General features: G+C 38.8%; 1 long non-coding RNA gene across 6 annotated transcripts in view; it reads right to left on the bottom strand.

The window, feature by feature from the left end:
- LOC138988219 (uncharacterized) overlaps positions 1–25737 on the bottom strand; it is a 67060-nt gene that overhangs the window by 28267 nt on the left and 13056 nt on the right. For 2 of the 6 annotated variants that reach the window (XR_011464484.1, XR_011464485.1), the window contains exons 3-4: positions 8654–8865; positions 5583–7797 (exon numbers count right to left, since the gene is read on the bottom strand). The exons of 2 other annotated variants lie outside the window; for them this stretch is intronic. This is a non-coding gene — a long non-coding RNA (uncharacterized lncRNA). The remainder of the gene's footprint in view (positions 1–5582; positions 7798–8653; positions 8866–25737) is intronic. 2 more of the 6 variants (XR_011464487.1, XR_011464486.1) reach the window with 2 other exon arrangements.

Below are 25737 nucleotides of genomic sequence, written 5' to 3'. Positions count from 1 at the left end.
CTCCCAGCATCAGAGTCTTTTCCAATGAGTCAACTCTTTGCATGAGGTGGCCAAAGTACTGGAGTTTCAGCTTTAGCATCATTCCTTCCAAAGTAATCCCAGGGCTGATCTCCTTCAGAATGGACTGGTTGGATCTCCTTGCAGTACAAGGGACTCTCAAGAGTCTTCTCCAACACCACAGTTCAAAAGCATCAACTCTTTGGTGCTCAGCCTTCTTCACAGTCCAACTCTCACATCCATACATGACCACTGGAAAAACCATAGCCTTGACTAGATGGACCTTTGTTGGCAAAGTAATGTCTCTGCTTTTCAAAATGCTATCTAGGTTGGACATAACTTTCCTTCCAAGGAGTAAGCGTCCTTTAATTTCATGGCTGCAGTCACCATCTGCAGTGATTTTGGAGCCCAGAAAAATAAAGTCTGACACTGTTTCCACTGTTTCTCCATCTATTTCCCATGAAGTGATGGGACCAGATGCCATGATCTTCGTTTTCTGAATGTTGAGCTTTAAGCCAACTTTTTTACTCTCCACTTTCATCAAGAGGCTTTTGAGTTCCTCTTCACTTTCTGCCATAAGGGTGGTGTCATTTGCATATTTGAGGGTATTGGTATTTCTCCTGGCAATCTTGATTCCAGCTTGTGTTTCTTCCAGTCCAGCGTTTCTCATGATGTACTCTGCATATAAGTTATATAAGCAGGGTGACAATACACAGCCTTGACGGACTCCTTTTCCTATTTGGAACCAGTCTGTTGTTCCATGTCCAGTTCTAATTGTTGCTTCCTGACCTGCATACAGATTTCTCAAGAGGCAGGTCAGGTGGGGGGAGTATTAAATAGTGAGAACTCACACAAAGGAAACCGCTTGAATAGAAAACCCAGCATCACCTAACCACCAGTAGCACTCTGTGTAGGATGCTTCATTTAAATAACAAAACAAAAATACAAACCCAATATACAGCAGACAGGATTACCACCTCAAGCAGCCTTGCCCATCAGAGGAAAAACAAACAAACAAAAAGTCAGCATAGATCTCACCCTATACAAAGCTTACACAAACCACTAGACCAACCTTAGGAGGGGAGAAACAAAAAGGAAGAAAGAATTCAACCTTGAAGCCTGGGAAAAGGAGACCTCAAACAAAATAAGTTCAAAAAATAAAAATAATGAAAAGGCAAAGAAATACTATACAAATGAAGGAACAAACTAGAAACACAGAAGTCCAAATAAACGAAGAGGAAATGGGCAAACTACCTGAAAAAGAATTCAGAATAATGATAGTAAAGATGATCAAAAACCTTGAAAATGAAATGCAAGAATCAACTAGAAAAGACCTAGAAGAATTAAAGAATAAACATACAGAGACAAACAACACAATTACTGAAATTAAAAATAATCTGGAAGGAATCAGTAGCAGAATATCTGAAGCAGAAGAATGAATCAGTGAGCTGGAAGATAAAATGGTGGAAACAACTTCTGAAGAGCAGAATAAAGTGAAAAGAATGAAAACAACTGACAATAGTCTCATAGACCTCTGGAACAATATCAAATGCACCAACATTCGAAATAAGGGGTCCCAGAAGAAGAAGAGAAAAAGAAAGGGTATGAGAAAATTTTTGAAGAGATTATAGTTGAAAATTTCCCCAACATGAAAAAGGAAATACTCAATCAAGTCCAAGAGGCACAAAGACTCCCACACAGGATAAACCAAAGGAGAAACATGCCAAGACACATACTAATCAAACTAACAAAGAATAAACACAAAGAAACAATATTAAAAGCAGCAAGGGAGAAGCAAGTAACATACAACGGAAACCCCATACACTTAACAGCTGATCTTTCAGCAGAAACTCTGCAGACCAGAAGGGAATGTCAGAATATGTTTTACATACTGAAAGGGAAAAATCCACAACCAAGATTTTTGTACCCAGCAAGGATCTCATTCAAAATTAATGGAGAAATAAAAAGCTTTTCAGACAAGCAAAAGTTAAGAGAATTCAGTACCACCAAACCAGCTTTACAACAAATATTAAAGGAACTTATATAGTCAAAAAATACAAGAGAAGAAAAAGGATCTACAAAATCAACCCCAAACAATTAGAAAATGGCAATAGGAACATATATATCAACAATTACTTTAAATGTAAATGGATTAAATGCTCCAACCAAAACACACAGACTGGCTGAATGGATACAAAAACAAGACCCATATATATGCTATCTACAAGAAACCTACTTCAGGCCTAAAGACACATAGAGACTGAAAGTGAGAGGATAAAAAAATATATTCCATGAAAATGGGGAGCAAAAGAAAGCTGGAGTAGTAATCTTCATATGAGACAAAATAGACCTTAAAATAAACTAGATTACAAGAGATAAGGAAGGACACTACATAATGACCAAGGGATCAATCCAAGAGGAAGACATAACAATTGTAAACATCTATGTACCCAACATAGGAGATCTCAGTACGTAAGACAAACACTAACAGACATAGAAGGAGAAATTGACAGTATAACAATAATAGTAGGAGACTTCAACAACCCACACACACCAATGGACAGATCATCAAAACAGAAAATTAATAAGGAAACACAAGTCTTAAATGATACATTAGATGACATGAATCTCATTGACATCTTCAGAACATTCCACCCAAATGAAGAGGAATACACCTTCTTTTCAAATGCACATGGAACCTTCTCCATGATAGACCAAATAAATCTAGGGTCACAAATCAAATCTCAGTAAATTTAAGAGCTGAAATCATCAAGCATCTTCTATGACCACAGTGCTTTGAGACTAGATATCAATTACAAGAAAAAACTGTAAGAAACACAAACACCTGGAGATTAAACAACACGTTTCTAAATAACCAACAGCTTACTGAAGAAATCAAAAGGGAAATAAAAAAATTTCTAGAAACAAATGACAATGAAAACACAACAACTCAAAACCTATGGCATGCAACAAAAACAGTTCTAAGAGGGAAGTTTATAGTAATACAATCCTACCTTAAGAAATAAGAAAACCATCAAATAGAGAACCTATCATTACACCTAAAACAACTGAAAAAAGAAGAACAACCCCCCAAATTCATAGAAGGAAAGAAATCATAAAGATACAAGCAAAAATAAATGAAAAAGAAATGGAATAAGCAATAGTAAAGATTAATAAACTAAAAACTGGTTCTTTGAGAAGATAAAATTGACAGTCCATTAGCCAGACTCATCAAGAAAAAGAGAGAAGAATCAAATCAAAAAAAATTAGAAATGAAAAAGGAGAGGTTACAACAGACAATGCAGAAATACAAAGATTAGGAGACTATTATGAACAACTTTATAGCAATAAAATGGATAACCTGGAGGAATGGACAGATTCTTAGAAAAGTTCAATCTCCCAAGACTGAACCAAGAAGAAATAGAAATTACAAACAACCCAATCACAAACACTGGAATTGAAGCTGTGATAAAAAATCTCACAAAAAACAAAAGCCTAGTGCCAGATGGCTTCACAGGGGAATTCTATCAAACATTTAGACTTCTGAAACTCCTTCGAAAAAGTGCAGAGGAAGGAACACTTCCAAACTCATTCTACAAAGCCACCATCACCCTGAGAACAAAATCAGACAGTCAGTTCAGTTCAATTCAGTCGCTCAGTTGTGTCTGATTCTTTGTGACCCCATGAATCGCAGCACGCCCGGCCTCCCTGTCCATCACCAACTCCCAGAGTTCACTCAGACTCACGTCCATCGAGTCAGTGATGCCATCCAGCCATCTCATCCTCCGTCGTCCCCTTCTCCTCCTGCCCCCAATCCCTCCCAGCATCAGAGTCTTTTCCAATGAGTCAACTCTTTGCATGAGGTGGCCATAGTACTGGAGTTTCAGCTTTAGCATTATTCCTTCCAAAGTAATCCCAGGGCTGATCTCCTTCAGAATGGACTGGTTGGATCTCCTTGCAGTCCAAGGGACTCTGAAGGGTATTCTCCAACACCACAGTTCAAAAGCATCAATTCTTTGGCGCTCAGCCTTCTTCACAGTCCAACTCTCACATTCATACATGACCACTGGAAAAACCATAGCTTTGACTAGACAGACCTTTGTTGGCAAAGTAATGTCTCTGCTTTTGAATATGCTATCTAGGTTGGTCATAACTTTCCTTCCAAGGAGTAAGCGTCTTTTAATTTCATGGCTGCAGTCACCATCTGCAGTGATTTTGGAGACCAAAAAAATAAATTCTAACATTGTTTTCACTGTTTCCCCATCTATTTCCCATGAAGTGATGGGACCAGATGCCATGATCTTCGTTTTCTGAATGTTGAGCTTTAAGCCAACTTTTTTACTCTCCACTTTCACTTTCATCAAGAGGCTTTTTAGTTCCTCTTCACTTTCTGCCATAAGGGTGGTGTCATCTGCATATCTGAGGTTATTGGTATTTCTCCCGGCAATCTTGATTCCAGCTTGTGTTTCTTTCCAGTCCAGCATTTCTCATGATGTAGTCTGCATATAAGCTAAATAAGCAGGGTGACAATATACAGCCTTGACGTACTCCTTTTCCTATCTGGAACCAATCTGTTGTACCATGTCCAGTTCTAACTGTTGCTTCCTGACCTGCATACAAATTTCTCAAGAGGCAGATCAGGTGGTCTGGTATTCTCATCTCTTTCAGAATTTCCCACAGTTTATTGTGATTCACACAGTCAAAGGCTTTGGCGTAGTCAATAAAGCAGAAATAGATGTTTTTCTGGAACTCTCTTGCTTTTTCCATGATCCAGCGGATGTTGGCAATTTGATCTTTGGTTCCTCTGCCTTTTCTAAAACCAGCTTGAATATCAGGAAAGACATCGCAAAAAAAGAAAACTGCAGGCCAATATCACTGATGAACACAGATGCAAAAATCCTCAACAAAATTTTAGCAAACAGAATTCAGCAACACATCAAAAAGTTCATACACCATAATCAAGTTGGGTTTATTCCAGGGATACAAAGATTCTTCAGTGTACACAAATCAGTCAATGTGATACACCATATTAACAAACTGAAAGATTAAAGCCATATGATAATTTCAATAAATCCAGAAAAAGCCTTTGACAAATCCAGTACCCATTTATCATTAAAACTCTTCAAAAAATGGGCATAGAGGTAAACCACCTCAACATAGTAAAAGTCATATATGATAAGCCTACGGTAAACATTATTCTCAATGGTGAAAAATTCAAAGTATTCCCCCTAGGATCAGGAACAAGACAAGGGTGTTCACTTTCACCACTATTATTCAATATAGGTCTGGAAGTCCTAGCTACAGTAATCAAAGAAAAAGACATAAAAAGAATCCAGATCAGAAAAGGAGAAGTACATCACTGTTTGCAGATGACATGATACTGTACATAGAAAATCCTAAGGATAGTATCAGAAGATTACTAGAGCTAATCAGTGAATTTAGCAAAGTTTCCGGATACAAAATAAATACACAAAAATCACTTGCATTTTTATATACTAATAATGAAAAATCAGAAAGAGAAATTAAAGAATCAATCCCATTCACCTTTACAACAAAAATAATTAAATATCTAGGAATAGACTTACCTAAGGAGACAAAAGTACTGTACACAGAAAATTATGACAGTGATGAAAGAAATCAAAGATGGCATAAACAGAGGGAGAGATATTCCATGTTCCTGGATAGGTAGGAGGAATAAATATTGTGAAAATGACTATACTATCAAATCCTATCAATAGATTCAACATCAATTCAATTCAGTTTATATGCTCAATCATGTCTGACTCTTTGAGACCCCATGAATTGCAGCACGCCAGGCCTCCCTGACCATCACCAACTCCCGGAGTTCACTCAAACTCATGTTCATCGACTCAGTGATGCCATCCAGCCATCTCATCCTCCGTCGTCTCCTTCCCCTCCTGCCCACAATCCCTCCCAGCATCAGAGTCTTTTCCAATGAGTCAGCTCTACACATGAGGTGGCCAAAATACTGGAGTTTCAGCTTTAGCATCATTCCTTCCAAAGAAATCCCAGGGCTGATCTCCTTCAGAATGGACTAGTTGGATCTCCTTGCAGTCCAAGGGACTCTCAAAGTCTTCTCCAACACAACAGTTTAAAAGCATCAATTCTTTGGCACTCAGCTTACTTCACAGTCCAACTCTCACATCCATACATGACCACTGGAAAATTGGCAAAGTAACGTCTCTGCTTTTTAATATGCTGTCTGCTGCTGCGCTAAGTCGCTTCAGTCATGTCCGACTCTGTGCGACCCCATAGACGGCAGCCCATCGGGCTCCCCCGTCCCTGGGATTCTCCAGGCAAGAACACTGGAGTGGGTTGCCATTTCCTTCTCCAATGCATGAAAGTGAAAAGTGAAAGTAAATTCACTCAGTCGTGTCTGACTCCTAGCAAGCACATACATGGACTGCAGTTTATTGTGATCCACACAGTCAAAGGCTTTGGCATAGTCAATAAAGCAGAAATAGATGTTTTTCTGGAATGCTCTTGCTTTCCCCATGATCCAGAGGATGTTGACAATTTGATCTCTGGTTCCTCTGCCTTTTCTAAAACCAGCTTGAATTTCTGGAAGGTCAGAGTTCACATATTGCTGTAACCTGGCTTGGAGAATTTTGAGCATTACTTTACCAGCGTGTGAGATTGCACGGTAGTTTGAGCATTTTTTGGCATTGCCTTTCTTTGGGATTGGAATGAAAACTGACCTTTTCCAGTCCTGTGGCCACTGCTGAGTTTTCCAAATTTACTGGCATATTGAGTGCACCACTTTCACAGCATCATCTTTCAGGATTTGAAATAGCTCCACTTGAAATCCATCACCTCCATTAGCTTTGTTTTTAGTGATGCTTTGTAAGGCCCACTTGACTTCACATTCCAGGATGTCTGGCTCTAGGTGAGTGATCACATCATCGTGATTTTCTGGGTCATGAAGATCTTTTTTTGTATAGATCTTCTGTGTATTCTTGCCACCTCTTCTTAATATCTTCTGCTTCTGTTAGGTCCATACCATTTCTGTCTTTTATCGAGCCCATATTTTCATGAAAAATTCCCTTGGAATCTCTAATTTTCTTGAAGAGATCTCTAGTCTTTCCCATTCTGTTGTTTTCCTCTATTTCTTTGCATTGATTGCTGAGGAAAGCTTTCTTATCTCTTCTTGCTATTCTTTGGAACTCTGCATTCAGATGCTTATATCTTTCCTTTTCTCCTTTGCTTTTTGCTTCTCTTCTTTTCACAGCTATTTGTAAGGCCTCCGCAGAGAGCCAATTTGCTTTTTTTGCATTTCTTTTCCATGAGGATGATCTTGATCCCTGTCTCATGTACAATGTCACGAACCTCCGTCCACAGTTCACCAGGCACTCTATCTATCAGATCTAGTCCCTTAAATCTATTTCTCACTTCCACTGTATAATCATAAAGGATTTTATTTAGGTCATACCTGAATGGTCTAGTGGTTTCCCTACTTTCTTCAATTTCAGTCTGAATTTGGCAATAAAGAGTTCATGATCTGAGCCACAGTCAGCTCCCGGTCTTGTTTTTGCTGACTGTATAGAGCTTCTCCATCTTTGGCTGCAAAGAATAAAATCAATCTGATTTCGATGTTGACCATCTGGTGATGTCCTTGTGTAGAGTCTCCTCTTGTGTTGTTGGAAGAAGGTGTTTGTTATGACCAGTGCGTTCTCTTGGCAAAACCCTATTAGCCTTTGGCCTGCTTCATTCCGTATTCCAAGGCCAATTTGCCTGTTACTCCAGGTGTTTCTTGACTTCTTACTTTTGCATTCCAGTCCCCTATAATGAAAAGGACATCGTTTTTGGGTGTTAGTTCTAAAAGTTCTTGTAGGTCTTCATAGAACCTTTCAACCTCAGCTTCTTCAGCATTACTGGTTAGGGCATAGACTTGGATTACTGTGATATTGCATGGTTTGCCTTGGAAATGAACAGAGATCATTCTGTTGGTTTTTGAGATTGCATCCAAGTACTGTATTTTGGACTCTTGTTGACCTTGATGGCTACTCCATTTCTTCTAAGGGATTCCTGCCCACAGTAGTAGATATAATGGTCATCTGAGTTAAATTCACTCATTCCAGTTCATTTTAGTTCACTGATTCCTAGAATGTTGACGTTCATTCTTGCCATCTCCTGTTTGACCACTTCCAATTTGCCTTGATTAAGACCTAACATTCCAGGTTCCTATGCAATATTGCTCTTTATAGCATTGGACCTTGCTTCTATCACCAGTCACATCCACAACTGGGTATTGTTTTTGTTTTGGCTCTATCCCTTCATTCTTTCTGGAGTTATTTCTGCACTGATCTCCAGGTAGCATATTGGGCACCTACCAACCTGGGGAGTTCCTCTTTCAGTATCCTATCATTTTGCCTTTTCATACTGTTCATGGGGTTCTCAAGGCAAGAATACTGAAGTGGTTTGCCATTCCCTTCTCCAGTGGACCACATTCTGTCAGACCTCTCCACCATGACCCACCCGTCTTGGGTGGCCCCACAGGGCATGGCTGAGTTTCATTGAGTTAGACAAGGCTGTGGTCTGTGTGATTAGACTGACTAGTTTTCTGTGATTATGGTTTCAGTTTGTCTGCCCTCTGATGCGAGAGCAACACCTATCGTCTTACTTGGGTTTCTCTTACCTTGGACGTGGGCTATCTCTTCACAGCTGTTCCAGAAAAGTGCAGCTGTTGCTCTTTACCTTGGACGAGGGATATATCCTCACTGCTGCCCCTCCTGACCTTGAACGTCCAAGGAGCGGTGGCTGCGCAGTGCAGGAGGGCCAAGAGGAGCTACTCCATGTTCAAGATTCAATGTGATCCCTATCAAATTACCAATGGTATTTTTCACAGACCTAGAACAAAAATTTTCACAATTCATATGGGAACACAAAAGACCCCAAATAGCCAAAGCAGTCTTGAGAAAGAAGAATGGAGCTGGAGGAATAAATCTTCCTGACTTCAGATTATACTATAAAGCTATAGTCATCAAGACAGCATGGTACTGACACACAAAAAAATGGAAATATAGACCAATGGAACAAGACAGAAAGCCCAGAAATAAACCCATGCACATATGGGTACCTTATTTTTGACAAGGGGGCAAGAATATACAATTGGGCAAAGAAAGCCTCTTCAATGAATGGTGCTGGGAAAACTGGGCAGATACATGTAAAAGAATGAAATTAAAACACTTCCTAATACCATACACAAAGATAAACTCAAAATGGATGAAAGACTTATATGTAAGACCAGAAACTATAAAACTCTTACAGGAAAACATAGGCAGAACACTTGATGATATAAATCAAATCAAGATGCTCTATGACTCACCTCCTAGAGTAACAGAATAAAAACAAAAGTAAACAAGTGGGAACTGGATAAACCAAAAGCTTTTGCACAGCAAAGAAAACTATAAGCAAGGGAAAAAGACAACCCTCAGAATGGGAGAAAATTATAGCAAGTGAAACAACTGACAAAGGATTAATTTCCAAAATATATAAGGAACTCATACAACTCAACAGTAGAAAAACAAACAACCCAGTCAAAAAGTGGGTTAACGACCTAAATAGACATTTCTCCAAAGAAGACATACAGATGGCTAACAAACACATGAAAAGATGCTCAACATCACTCATTATTAGAGAAGTGCAAATCAAAACTACAATGAGATATCACTTCAAACCGGTCAGAGTGACCATCATCAAAAACTCTGCAAACAATAAATGCTGGAGAGGGTGTGGACTCTTGCACTGTTGGAAGGAATGTAAATTGATGCAGCCACTATGGAAGAAGGTATGGAGATTCCTTAAAACACTAGGAATAGAACCACCATATGACTCAGCAATCCCACTCCTAGGCACATACCCAGAGGAAACCAAAATTGAAAAAGACACATGTATCCCATTGTTCATTGCAGCACTATTTACAATAGGTAGAATATGGGAGCAATCTAGATGCCCATCAACAGATGATTGGATAAAGAAGTTGTAGTACATATACACAATGGAATATTACTCAGCCATAAAAAAGGAGTGCATTTGAGTCAGTTCTGATGAGGTGGATGAACCTACAACCTATTATATAGAGTGAAGTGAGTCAGAAAGAAAGATAAATACCATATTCTAATACACATGTATGGAACATAGAAAAATGGTACTGAAGAATTTATGTACTGGGCAGCAATGGAGAAGCAGACATAGAGAATAGACTTATGGACATGGGGAGGGGGAAGGAGAGGGTGAGATGTTTGGAAAGAGTAACATGGAAACTTACATTACTGTACGTAAAATAGATAGCCAATGGGAATTTGCTGTATGGCTCAGGAAACTCAAACAGGGGCTCTGTATCCATCCAGAGGGGTGGGATGAGGCAGGAGATGGGAGAGAGATTCAAAAGGGAGGGGATATATGTATACCTATGGCTGATTCATGTTGAGGTTTGACAGAAAACAGCAAAAGTCTGTAAAGCAATTATCCTTCAATAAAAAAATAAATTAAAAAAATTATCCCCTTCACCAGTGCCTTCTAAGGAGGAGAATCCCTTTCACATAGCAACTGGACTGCACTTTGTTGAACATTGGAATGGGTGTAAGTAAGCAAATTTGCAGAAATCATAAGATGAGTGCAAATGCTTTAATAATGTGAGGAGTCATGGGAAGGGTGGCATTCAAAGACAGTAAGTAGAGTCAAGGAATTTGGGTGCTTCATAGAAGGGGACAACCAAAGGAACTCTGGAGAGGCAGAGTATAAGTATAGACTATATGTATCTGGATTATGTAACAAAACTGGCAAATCTCTTAAAATCCCTGGTTGATACACTGGATTGAATGCATGTCCTCTGCATAGGAAAGGTGGAGTCCTTGTAATTATCTCCAATTAACCACTCCCTTCTTATATACCCTTCTCTGGGATTCAGTGACACCATAGACTCTAGTGTTTTTTTTTCCTCTCACACTTTGTAGCTCTCTCTTTTTTAGTCTTCTTTGCTGGCTCCTCTAAATGATGGAGGACCTGGGACTTCCTGGTGGCTCAGTGGTAAAGAATCTACCTGAAATTTATAAGATATGTGCAGGAGACATGGGTTCTATCCAAGGGCTCAGAAAATCCCCAGGAGAAAGAAATGGCAACCCACTCCAATATTCTTGCCTGGGAAATCCCACTGACAGAGGTACCTAGTGGGCTACACTCCATGGGGTCACAAACAGTTGGACAAGACTTAACAACAGCATGAGGAACTGAATATTGCTTACAGTAGGAAGAAAAGTCAATGATGTCCCTGATGAAATGGCAACAGATTAAGAGGGACCGAGGGAAAAAATGGGTGTTGAGAATGTTTAGAGAGTTAACAGAAACAACTCCTAAGGAGCTCTGGGGTGAAAGGAAGCATAGAATTGAAAGGCAGTCAGAAGATCTGGAGAAAAAGAAAACAAGAAAATATTGTTTTGCTTTCATTTTGATAATTCTTTAATTATTAATAATTAATAATTATTTGATTTCATTTTAATAATTTTTTAAATTTATGGAATCATTGTAGTTTTATTGAAAAATTGCAGAGATTGTTTTTGGAAGTATTTTTTTTAATTTGGATGCAATAAATCTTAGTTGCAATATGCAGTGTTGCAACTAAGAACCTGCAAGCCACAACTAAGAGACTGCGTTTTAAGATTTTTTTTTTTTTTAAAGGAAGGAGATGAAGTGACACAACAAGGGGGGAAAAGAAAAGAATCATGACAACATGAATTCCTTGAGATAGCAATCCATGAGGAAAAGATTAAAGGAAAGTGTTGGTCTTAAGTAGAAGCAGAGACAGAATAAGGGCAGAGTGGGTACACAAGATGGGGAGTTGGTAGACTTGATAGTAGAAGGATGAGGTACTTCTCTTTGGAGTATAAAGCTCTGTCATTGGCCAATGGTGAAGAGTAAAAGATGTGACAATAGCTTCCCAGAAATGAGAGTTTTCTAGTGAAGTACATCCAGCTTAAAAAGCTTTAAAAAAGCTTAAAAAGCTGCTTAAGATTTATTTCCATGTGTTTGAAGACTGACCGAACAGCCAAATATGTGATTTTTTTTTTTTATGACAGTATTTGTATGTTCGAGTTCAGAAACAGTGTTAGTAGAGGGTTAAGTTGAACCAATATAAATAAGAACTGGGGCTTTGAGAGGCCTGTGTAGACACACAAACTGATCTCTTGAAGTCTCATATATAATACCTTCCTTTTGACTTCTAACCAATAAAACATAGAAATGATGAAGGGATTTTGTGGATGTTTAATTAAGGTCCATAACCACGTGTATTTGTGTTAATCCAAGAGACATTATCCTAGACAGGCCTCACCTAGTCAAGTAAGGCCTTTAAAAGTGTAGCCAAGCCTTCCCTGAAGATAGAAACTTTAGACAGCAGAAACTCTCTTTTGTTCACTTTGAAGAATGAAGTTCCATAAGTCCACAGCCATGAGAAAAAGAAATTCTGCCAGAAACCGAGGGAGCCTGAAAGTGAGTCCTTCCACAGCTGAGCCTCCAGAGAACAACACAGTCCAGATGACAACTTGATTTCAGCATAAGGATACTGTGAGCATTGAATTCAGCCAATGCCCAGTCTTTTCTTTTCATTTATTTACATATTTATTATTGAATATAATTAATGTACATCATATAAATTTCACATGTACAACACTGATTCATGATTTTACAGGTTATACTCCATTTATGGTGGTCATTTACTTGCTAAGTCATGTCTGACTCTTGCGACCTCATGGACTGTAGCCAGCCAGGCTCCTCTGTGGGATTTTCCAGGCAAGAATATGGGAGTAGGTTCCATTTCCTTTTCCAGGGGATCTTCCTGACCCAGGGATTGAACCCAGGTCTCCTGCACTGCAGGCAGATTCTTTACCGACTGAGCTACCAGGGAAGCCCCATTTATAGTTATAAAATATTGACTATATTCCTTGTCCTGTACAGTACAGTATATCTGTGTAACTTACCTATTTGACACATAGCAGTTTGTACCTCATAATCTCTAACCCTTATCTTGCCCCTTCTTCATTTCTTCTCACCAGTGGGAATTGGAATTGGAATTGTTAGTCACTCAGTTGTGTCTGACTCTTTGCAACCTCATGGACTGTAGCCCACCAGGCTCCTCTGGCCATGGAATTTCCAGGCAAGAATACTGGAGTGGGTAGCTGTTCCCTTCTCCAAGGGATCTTCTTGACCCAGGGATAGAACCTGGGTCTCCTGCATTGCAGGAAGACTCTGAGCCACAAGAGAACCAGTAGTTTTTTCTCATAATCTGTGAATATGTTTCTGTTGCTATATCCACCAGTTTGGTAAATTTTTATATTTCACAAATTACAGATGTCATACAGTATTTGTCTTTGTCTGACTTATCTCAGTTAGCATAATGCCCTCCAAGTTTATCCATGTTGTTGTAAATGGCAAAATTTCATACTTTTTATGGATGTTGTGTTGTTTTTTTAACATTTTATTGGAGTATAGTTGATATACAATGTTGCATTAGTGTCAGGTATACAGCATAGAGATTAAGTTTTATATATACACATATATTATACATAGTTATATATAAATATAGTCATTCTATTTAAGCTTCCTTTCCCATATAGGTTATTACAAAATATAGAGTCCCCCATGAACAGGCATATTTAAGAGTACTTTTTGCAAATAATTATTATTCCAACCTATGGAAATGAGAGTAAATTAGGATGTAAGAATGGAAGGTTGTTAATGGACAAGAGAAATCTCATAGTCAATGGATTAGAAAGCTCACTGGTATTGGATAATTGTAGTGAAAGTTGAAGAAAAAATTAATGAAAAGGAAAATAGGTATTGGTTGTAAAGAGAGAGAATGACAAAAGAAAATACACACACACAGAGGCAATTATTAATTTAAATACTGGGGAGTTGTTCTGCTTTCTTTCCTGTTGCCCCAAGACATTTTGAAGCAACTGTCTTAGGCAGGTATATGTATCAGTTTTTTGTGGGCACTGTTCCTCAGCTAGGCTGACTCAACATTTAAACCAAGCAGACTATGACAGGATGAGCATGGGAAAGAGAGCCACAGAATTCTATTTGTTTGCAAATCTCAGCCAAGTCCTCCAATCAATGAAGCTAACAATTTGATTCCCAATTTCTTTTGTCTATCTATTAATTCGTTCCAAATCTCGATGAGAAATAGACTTGTTATATTTTGATCCTCTAAAACCCCAACAGCTATAATAGAAGACTTTGGCCCTTGTCCAAGAATGGAGGTGTTGTGATCACTTCTAATATATACCTTGGGGCAGTCTCTGAACCTGATTAGGAATGTTCATACTGTTGAGGGAAGGGACTGAGAAACGTATTCAGAAAATAACCAAGTACAAGACAAACAGTAGGTATTTAATATATAAACATTTTCTCCCTCCTTATGAATGAGAAGCCTTTGGATTGATTGTAGGTGGTAACTTTTCTGTAGCTGAGGAGCCTAGGTACTATGAATGCTAAAGACTTCTGAATTATCATGTGACTTTAGCAGCCAAACGTAGGTAGATTGTTACTTCCAGTGACACAGTGAGGATGATCATGGAGTCATCTTTCATGGCAGTAGAATTGGGGTTGGAGTCCACATGTCAATACTGAACAGTCAAATATTTAACTAACTGTACAACAGGAAGTGACTGAGGGGGACACAGCTGATTGCTTCATGCTAACTAGTTTATATGGGTTGATCAGGTTGCCTCACACTCGGAAAGAAATTTGTAGAACCTTTTGAAAATTATAGCTTATAGATAAAAGCTAAAAATCAGCTAGGTAACATATTTCTTGCTTGGAGGTCACCTATATGCATTGGTGCTGGACTCGGCCTGAAATTGCCTGTAATTAAGTCTTTCTACCCCCAAGTTGTGATGTATGATGTAGTACAACAGCTCCTTAGATAAGTATGGATGAAAATGGGATGACTGGACTCAGTCATCCCTGAGAACAACATCATCCTTGCCCTGCTGAAATTTGGCTATATGTTTATAAAACCAAATTGGTTATATATCTGATTTTATATTTGGTTATATGCTTATTTGCAAATAAATTTCTTTCTTATCTAAATTAGTTCAAATTGGGCATCTTCTAATTTGTAATTGTATGTCCTTTAGTAATATGGAGAAATTCAATTTCTTCTTTTTTTATGCTTCATTTGGTTTATCATTAGTTTCTAAGTTTTCTAAGGAATGTGCACTTATTTGCAAACAGAATACTACAAAATTTATGATACAATAAAAATAGAGGAAAAGAAGGTTCTGACTCCAGGAAGTTCTAAACATCAATTTAGTTAGGGAATATCAAACGTGAGAAATGTGTCAGGGACCAAAATGATCTTCTGGTCTGCTGGACCAGATTCGCTGATCTGCTGGAGATTAAGCATAAATTTTTTTGGGTCAATATTTGTATAGATTTGTCAATCCCTGAATATAAAGACTCAAAATTCAACTTGGATTATCTAAGAATCTATAAAAATTGTATGCCAGATAGATTTTGCAGAAAAGGAATTTGTATAGGATTGTAGGAAAGTTCACAAAAGTGTCTTTAGAATAGGATGAGAGCCAAAACTACTTCAGGGATCTGGAGAACATTGACTAATAACCTCATCATGATGGATGGGATGAATCAGCTCTATTTCTTGGTAATTATTTCACTCTGCCCAAGATTTAATGTCCTGAGAGGAACCTGAATCCCTTGCTCACCCCAGTATTTTGGTTTACCTACCCTTCCTCCAAGACCAAGCACAGTGATGATGGAGAGGTATTTCAGAAAGAAAGAAAAAAGAGGAAAGAAAGAAGAAAAATGTATTTGAGTGCTATTAAGAACTCAATAAGGAATGAACAGAATCACCGATGCAATGAACATGAGCTTGGGAAAACTCCGGGAGATGGTGAGGGACAGGGAGGCCTGGCATGCTGCAGTCCATGGGGTCACAAAGAGTTGGACACAACTGGATGAATGAACAGCAACAACAAGAAATTAACACTAAGACACTGAACAATACTACAGGTCAGTTTTGAGTAAAAATTACTCAATATGAATCAATGTTTAATTTTGTTTCACGTCCATTCTCTCCTTGGTCTCTTCATGAAGGCCAGATTGGGCTTCTTCACAGCATGGTGGCTTGAAAACAGCCAAACTACTAACAGGATTTCTCAGAGCTCTGGTGAGTGTCTCAAGAGAACCACACAGAACTTTGGTGCTTTTATGGGCTAGCCTTGTGGCTCAGCTGGTAAAGAATCCTCCTGCAATGTGGGAGACTTGGGTTCAATCCCTGGGTTGGGAAGATCCCCTGGAGAAGGGAAAGGCTACCCACTCCAGTATTCTGGCCTGGAGAATTCCATGGACTGTATAGTCCATGAGGTGGCAAAGAGTCAGACACGACTGAGCAACTTTCACTTTCAGAAGTCATGTAGCATCATTTTTTCTACAAGCCCACTTGTGGATAAAGAATTTGCTTGCCAGTGCAGGAGATGCAGGTTCAATCCTTGGGTCAGGATTTCTTGGAAGAGGAAATGGCAATCCAATCCAGTATTCTTGCCCGGAGAATTCCATGGACAGAGGAGCCTGGTGGGCTACAGCCCAGGGGGCCAGAGCTACTAAGCACACAGCACAGACTCATATTCAAAGAGAGAGAACTGAGACCCTACCTCTCAATAAAAGGAAAATTAAAATTGCAGTGAAAGAAAATCATGTATATTGGAAGATATTTTGAAAAGTAAAATCTGCCACCTCTGGGAAATACAACCTGCCACAAGTATAGACCCCAAACATACTAATCTCAGTATAAGGAGCCTGGTGGTGTCTTGAAGTCCTCATATCGATTGCCTTCTGCCCTGCCCCTCTATCCCTCATGTTTTCTAAACATAATAAATCCTAGCACAACTCAGTAATAGTTTTCATACACTTCACAGAACAAGAGAAAAGTTGGGAATGAAGTAAAATCAATTCCAGTGAATGAATCACTTTTTAAATTATAGTTTTCTGAATATGAAGAATATTATTCTTATAGGAGTACTTTGAAATATCTTAGTCATAAGAGGAATCAGTTCTTTTTTGAGGAAGTGTACAAAGAGCTTTCTGTTTTAGATGGAGAATATGTCATGATTCAAGGTGCATTGATTAGGCACCAACTATTCACTGAGCTCCATTCTTGGTGATGGAAGAGTGATGGAATAGACAGCAGGAAATGAAACTATTTAAAAAAAATTCCTGCCACCATGGAGGTTACCTGAGTCCATTATCTGTCTGAGAAAGGACACTGCCTGGTAAAGGTATAGGTGTTCGATTTCTTCCACCCTACTGGGTGAACTTCCGGTACAGGAACTATGTCGGTTTCACCACTATAGTCCCAGGGCCCACCACAGTGCCTGGAGGACAGCAAGTTTCAATAAATATTTGTTGAACTATATTTGTACAGATGTGAAGGAATTCATGCCAGTCCCTTAAAAGGAAGGGCTCTCATGAGAAAGGAGTGAGCATGTCCTCTTCTTGAAGGACCGACAGCAGACTAGCTTGAGGAGATGGCTGTTCCCCATCCTTACCAATAAAGCTTTAAGAAGATGCAGGGGAGGAGCAGCGGAACTGGTTCTCTGTTATTTTTTCAGTAAGAGAAGGGTAAAGAAATCTGTACAATTTCTTAAACTTTGCAATTCCCTTGTGTTTGTTATTCTTGCTTTTCTCTATTTCTCTGTGGTGATTAATAGTCATTTTTTCAAATGTCATGTGTACCGGTCTTTGGGGAGTAGAAGGAAGGAGGAAGCTGGGGAGACTGTTACTCTCTGCAAGGAAGCTCGAGGGGAGAGAATCCTCGAGGGATAAAGTTGATGTTCACAGCTTCAGAGACTGGGGAGTAGGTGGAGTCCCTGAGGCCCGCTCCAAGGAGAGACAGAATGGCAGCAAGCCTGGGCTACAGAGCATCCAGAAATTCAAGTGTGCAAAGGCTGTCGTGGTTATTTGACCAAGCCTTGTGCAGTGTTTCCTGGTATAGAATTAAAAACAAATGAGTGCTCTTCTAGCACTTTGCTTTCAATTCTGTATTCTCTATGTCAGTTAAACATGTCACACTAGAAATCTTTCTGAAGCCCTGCCCTGCTTTTCTCATCCTTCATTTATAATCCCTCACCTAATCCTGTCATTTTTGCCTGTTCAAGTCTTTCAAATCACTCCCTCTCATTTCCATCTTCACTGCCTTGCCTGTGCTCAGACCTGAATCACATAACTGCCCCCAACTGGTCTCAACATGACAATCCTTCATCCTATTTCCCACTCTTTTTTCTTAACCACAAGCTTGATTATATCCTTTGATGCTTAGCTCTCTGGTATGTGTGGACTTACTACCCGAAGACAGCATCCCAAACCTGAGCATATGAGGCCTCTGCTCTCTGTTGAACTTTTAGACTCATATGTTTTCCTCCTCCCCCAATACACCTTACACTCCAGCCATATGGGTTGGCTAACTGAAGCCAAACTAGTTTAAATGACTGACTTTTATAATTTAGCATATAATGTTCACTTTGCCTGGAATGTACATTCTTTTCTCTCCAAAAGATAGATTCCTTTTCGACTTTCAAGACCTAGGTAAAATATCACTTCTACTCAGTGAAGCTTTTTTCCACTCCCTCCGGCACTGTGTGTAAATTTTTTGTGTGGATGAGTTTTGTCACTAGACTGTGACTTTCTTGAGAGGAGGGATTTCCTGTTAACCCATATACTATCACAAGTGCCTAACACAACACCTATTGTAAAACTGATAAATAACAAAGTGAATAAATGAATGAGTGGCGAGGATGGCTTTTGTCCTGTGATGTGATGTTAAGAAAAAAGATGGAAGTGCAAGTCTAGGTAGATGTGTACATGGCCTCCCTGGAACATGTCACTGATTATACCTGACAATCTGTCTTTTTATTGCCTAGAGGTACAAAGAAATTAAACCAGGAGAGTCCAGTACAGCTATTCAGTCTCTAGACAGCAGAAACTCTCAACTTTCTAAAGGATATGCAATTCTGTTCTTGGGTGAAGGAAAAACACCAGCTTTGAACAAAGTAGGTTTGTAGGACAGTACAAACAGCTGCGCCTGAAGAAAAGTGTTCACTTTTTCTTTATTTTGGCAAAAGTACCTACTTCCTGGTGCCCTGTGTATAGCCAGCTTACGTTCATCTAGAAACAAGGAATTCAGTCAAGTAGTATATTCCAAAAAGATAATTAAGAACAGAGGTTTACTAATTATATTGAATTAGCCAATATCTTTGGGGAAGGCAATGGCACCCCACTCCAGTACTCTTGCCTGGAAAATCCCATGGATGGAGAAGCCTGGTAGGCTGCAGTCCGTGGGGTCTCTAGGAGTCAGACACCACTGAGCGACTTCACTTTCACTTTTCACTTTCATGTATTGGAGAAGGAAATGGCAACCCACTCCAGTGTTCTTTCGTGGAGAATCCCAGGGATGGGGGAGCCTGGTGGGCTGCTGTCTATGGGGTCGCACAGAGTTGGACATTACTAAAGCGACTTAGCAGCAGCAGCAGCCAATATCTTAATCTGTTGAGGTTTCTGTAACAAAATGCCTTAGACTGGGTGGCTTGATCAGTGGAAAATTACTTCTTGTGGTTCATTGCTGAGAAATCCAAGATGAAGGTGTCTGCAGATTCAGTGTCTGGTGCAGGCCTGCTTCTTTGGCTTATAGACAGCTGTCCTCTCTGAGGGAGAGAGAGTGTGCTCTTATGTGTCTTCCTCTTCTTAAAAGGGTACAAATTGCATCATGAGGGCACCACCCTCATGACTTTATCTAAACTTAATTACCTCCCATATGCAAACATCATCACATTGGGGGTTACTGCTTCAGCACATGAATTTTAGGGGGACACAAACTTTCAGTCCATACAACTAACCAGGAATGATCACAAGGCAACAGCAATAATAGACAATAAAAATACATAACGGTGTTAGTGTAGTGTAGTAGAGGTTTATTGAATGCTTGCTATGTGACAGTCACAATTTCAGGTGTTTTTGCATATCTTGGCTCATTAAACCTCCTATTGACCTTATGAGGAAGGTGATATTGTTACATTCATTTTAAATATGAAGAAATTAAAACACAGAAGGCTTCAGTAACTAGCCTAAGGTCACTAATTATTAGCAGAAGTGGAAATCAATCTCAGTAATTCTGGCACCAACGCTCATATTTTTAACCACAATGCTGAATTTAGAAGAGGAAACACTCATGGAGATTTTCTACTTTAATGCTTTTTTACATTTTTGTAGTTGTGGAAAGATATATCATATATATTAATATATATATTTAAATATATGTATTTAAATCCTAATATATTAAACAAATAAAAACTGAACCAGATTTCTATTCCTGGCAATATTGTAGGCAAGGTACACCAAATGGATTCCTTTCACACAAAAAATGGAAAATTAAAAGAAAAACTTAAATGTATATTTTAGTACTCAGTAAAATAGAAGTTGTCCAGAAGCAGAAAAAGGTGGGACAGAAAATATTGGATTGGCCAAAAAGATTGCTCAGGTTTTTCCATACCATTTTATGCAAAAAAAGCAAAATGAACTTTTGGGCAACACAATACAAAGAAATAAGATGGAAGATTTCATAAAAAGAATTTGTAGATTTCCAAGAAGCTATAACTTTTCTTTTAACAATCTTGTGGAAGAGAGGAGGAAGGGCATTCTTAATAAGATACTTCGTCAGGAAAAAAAAGGAATTGGGAAAATATACAATATGCGAAGGGAAAAAGCAAAGAACCTTGTAAATTCTGGCCTTGAGTCTTAGATGAGATAAAAATTTAAACGTTTGCTATAAAAGTTCTTAACTACATATTAGCCTTCACACAAGTTGAGAATTAAGGCCTACAGTATCTAAAAGTCCCGAGTCAAGAAATTATGTAAAATATTCCTGGGCTAGTGTTCTCTCAAGGGTCTAGCAGAAGCAAATGCAAATCCTCTCTCAAGGAATGCATTCTCAGCACAGATGTTATAAAATTTCTTAGGTAAAACTCCAAAGGAATATAAAAAAGAAAAAAAAAAAAGAGAAATTCGTGAAGAAATAAAGCATGTGGTTTCTGGTCAAACATATAAATATTTTAGAAGTTATCACTCCTGTTCTCACAAGTAAAAAGTTGAACAAACTGAAAATCGACACCTCTCTTTAGATCCATCAGGTAACACATGGATCCACCAAATGCCATAGGTTAAACTGGTGTCCTAAAAATTGGAAAGAGAATTAAGTACCAAAAATCACATTACCTTTTGTTTGCCTAGAGCCTAAGCCCAAGCAAAAGCCTGATTCTGGAGCCAGTACTCATAAGAGCACTTAAAATGTGACTGATGGATTGCTAGGGGTAACATATGGACTGCTGCTGCTGCTAAGTCACGTCAGTTGTGTCCAACTCTGTGCAACCCCATAGACGGCAGCCCACCAGGCTCACATCCCTGGGATTCTCCAGGCAAGAACACTGGAGTGGGTTGCCATTTCCTTCTCCAGTGCATGAAAGTGAAAAGGGAAAGTGAAGTCGCTCAGTCGTGTCCGACTCTTCGCGACCCCATGGACTGCAGCCTACCAGGCTCCTCCATCCATGGGATTTCCCAGGCAAGAGTTCTGGAGTGGGTGCCATTGCCTTCTGCCACATATGGACTAGTTTTAGAGTTAAAAGCACCTGTGGGCTGGGCTTGGGAGGAGGGCACAGTTTTGTGCATTTTACCTCCTGGAGTTCTACCACGTTTATCTCAGGATGAAGACTGGAGAAGACACCACCCATACTTCTGGTGGAAGAGAAAGTAAGCATTCTGAAAGACATTAGAGCATTCTAAAAAAGGAGTTAACTCACTCCTCCAAAGACACAATTAACCATAACTTTACTTAACCAATTTAAATTTCACCAGAACCTAACTGACCTGGAGAAAGTAGAATACTTAAATCCAACCTCTCTCTGGCTTTCTTGTCTCACCTAATGGAAAAGCAAAAAAATATGAAAAACACTTTGAGAATCACAGCCAAGGGGCATAGGGTCATGAAAAGACAGAGATTTAATTTTTGGATTATAGAATGCTTCTGTTCTTTCTACACTTTACTATAACATCATCAGGTTTCTGTATAATAGCCGTGAGTTTCAACTAAAATAACTTCCAGATTTTCAAGCTGGATATAAAAAAGGCAGAGGAACCAAATATCAAATTGACAACATCCATTGGATCATAGAAAAAGCAGGAGAATTCCAGAAAAACATCTATTTCTGTTCATTGACTAGGTTAAAGCCTTTGACTGTGTATCACAACAAACTGTGGAAAATTCTTAAAGAGATGGGAATACCAAACCACCTGACCTGCCTCCTGAGAAAACTGTATGCAGGTCAGGAAGCAACAGTTAGAACCAAACATGGAACAACAGACTGGTTCAAAATTGGGAATGGAGTATGACAAGACTGTATACTGTCACCCTGCTTATTTAACTTATATGCAAGATACATCATGCAAATGCCAAACTAGATGAAGCATAAGCTGGAATCAAGATCGCTGGAAAAAATATCAATAACCTCAGATATGCAGATGACACCACCCTTATGGCAGAAGGTGAAGAGGAAGTAAAGGGCCTCTTGATGAAAGTGAAAAAGGAGAGTGGAAAAGCCGGCTTAAAACTCAACACTCAGAAAACTAAGATCATGGCATCCAGTCTTATCACTTCATGGCAAATAGATGGTGAAACCATGGAAACAGTGATAGATTTTATTTTCTTGGGCTCCAAAATCACTGCAGATGGTGACTGCAGCCATGAAATTAAAAGATGCTTGCTCCTTGGAAGAAAAGCTATGATAAACCTAGACAGTGTATTAAAAAGCAGAGACATTACTTTGCCAACAAAGGTCCATCTAGTCAAAGCTATACTTTTTACAGTAGTCATGTATGGATGTAAGAGTTGGACTATAAAGAAAGCTGAGTGCCAAAGAATTGATGCTTTTGAACTGTGGTGTTGGAGAAGACTCTTGAGAGTCCCTTGGACTGCAAGGAGATCCAACCAGTCCATCCTAAAGGAGATTAGTTCTGGGTGTTCTTTGGAAGGACTGATATTGAAGCTGGAACTCCAATATTTTGGCCACTTGATACAAAGCGCTGACTCATTTGAAAAGACCCTGATGTTGGGAAAGATTGAAGGCAGGAGGAGAAGGGGAGGACAGAGGATGAGATGGTTAGATGGCATCACCGACTCAATGGACATGAGTTTGGGTAAACTCTGGGAATTAGTAATGGACAGGGAGGCCTGGCGTGCTGCAATTCATGAGGTCTCAAAGAGTCGGACACGACTGAATGACTGAACTGAAATGAACTGAAACTCTATCTTGGGCTGTCTTTTTCTGGGTATGCTATGTACAGGTTTGTGGTTCCTGGTTGAGAAAAAAAGGGCATTTGTCATGATCTTTACAGAGAGAGGACAATTGGAATTCATTCTACCTCCCCTGGACTTGTTGTTAAGCAGCCTTTGACTTTGATGGATATCCTTATTTTAATTGTCCTGTTATTGTGTATTACTTTTCTCTCTAAAAATATAGATTTGTAAGTATTATTATTTTGAATTCTGTGACTCTTCATTTGCAATAAAATGTATCTAATTGCCACTGATATAGTACAGGGAAGATAAAATATTAGCCAAGCAAACTGAAAAAAAAAATCTAGAAAATAAGTATTGATGAGATTTAGAACAACAGGGATTTTTACCCACTTCTGGTTGGATTATATATTGATACACCACCTTGGAAGGAAAATTATGAACAACCTGGACAGCATATTAAAAAGCAGAGACATTACTTTGCCAACAAAGGTCCATCTAGTCAAAGCTATGGTTTTTCCAGTGGTCATGTATGGGTGTGAGAGTTGGACTGTGAAGAAGGCTGAGCGCCGAAGAATTGATGCTTTTGAACTATGGTGTTGGAGAAGACTCTTGAGAATCCCTTGGACTGCAAGGAGATCCAACCAGTCCATTTCAAAGGAGATCAGTTCTGGGTGTTAATTGGAAGGACTGATGCTAAAGCTGAAACTCCAATACTTTGGCCACCTCATGCGAAGAGTTGACTCATTGGAAAAGACTCTGATGCTGGGAGGGATTGGGGGCAGGAGGAGAAGGGGACGACAGAGGATGAGATGGCTGGATGGCATCACCAACTCGATGGAGATAAGTTTGAGTAAACTCCAGGAATTGGTGATGGACAGGGAGGCCTGGCAAGCTACGATTCATGGGGTCGCAAAGAGTCGGACATGACTGAGCGACTGAACTGAACTGAACTTTTTTTAGAAGTAGCTTGGTATTGTTTGGTAAATTTGAAGATAAGTATATTCTAAGATTCTAAAACTTTTTTTTATAATAAATACTTGGCCACCAAGAGAGGTGTATAAAAATTTTTGTGGCAGTGTTTGGACACAACCCAAATATTTATCAACAGGGGAATGAATAATTACATTTTGGACTCTAGTGATACAATGATACTGATGGATAGAAACCAGTCTTGTAAGAATATATATTATGAAACTATACTAAATGTTAAATGTATAAAGCTAACAATATACATACTTTAAAAGATAGAAATGCAGGTTTAAAATTTCTAAAAGCAAACAAGATAATGATATACAATAATTCAAGATAGATTATGATTACCTCTGCTGCTATTCTAATGGGACAGAAAGGGTTTGGGATATGAAAGAATTTTTTATTGGTTTGCTAATGTTCCATTTCAGGAGTGTTTGATACATTATTCTATATATCTAAAGGAATAATTTAAAACTACTTGTCCTTTTACCAGGGCCATCTATTGACAGTTAAACATATTAAGGACCAGAGAGGTAAGTGACTGACACTGCTATATAGGTCACAACTAACAGAGATGAGTCCAGAACAGTCCATACCATTTTCTAGCTAGCCAAGGATATAATGTGGGGTATAGTAAAAACATGATTTGCAATCTTGAATCCATCATGATCTATGCATAAGGTAGAATAAAATAGGAGGGGCCATTAAAATCAGTTTGATCAAAAACTTAACCATGGAAAGATTTGGTAACTTCCTCCTGGACCACAAAACAGAGAATCCCACTAGAGCATCTTTACTAGACAAAATTGCAGGCAGCAGAAAACACAGCAGCAAACTCTGTTAGGGTCTTGATCCAAACACGAGAATATTATTGGAATTCACTATAACGCCTCTAAGTAACATGGGGAAATGTTTATAATGAGCCACTTGGGAAATTTGGAATATTGCCTTTTTTTATAATGCTCGATGGCTAAGAATTTTAAAACAGGTTTTTGTCAGTCTATTAGACTCAATAGTAGAAATATGTTTCTAGTTTTTCTGCTATATATTCAGACTAGGAGAAATATGATGCCAGTAAGGGCTAGCCAGCCTTCACTACTGGGGATTACTTATATAGCACAATATTTATAAAGGAACTTAACACATGACATTAGGATATAGAAAGACATTCAAAGGAAATGAATCAGATATTCTAAAATATTTGATAAAGTTAAGACTAATTAACAGTGTATTTTCATACATTTTGGGGGGTATGGAGGAAGGTTTTATGGAGTTTTTTTATCTAAAGGTAGAGAAGAATGCTATTAAATCTTGCCTGTTATAAAGACAAAGGGAAGAGATAAGTACCTTTATATCATGGTGTTCAAATGTCATTCTATGACTGGTTA

Source organism: Bos mutus, chromosome 6 (genome assembly GCF_027580195.1).
Source record: "Bos mutus isolate GX-2022 chromosome 6, NWIPB_WYAK_1.1, whole genome shotgun sequence".
Classification (NCBI taxonomy): Eukaryota; Metazoa; Chordata; class Mammalia; order Artiodactyla; family Bovidae; genus Bos; species Bos mutus.
This window is presented reverse-complemented; position numbering and strand designations above follow the sequence as displayed.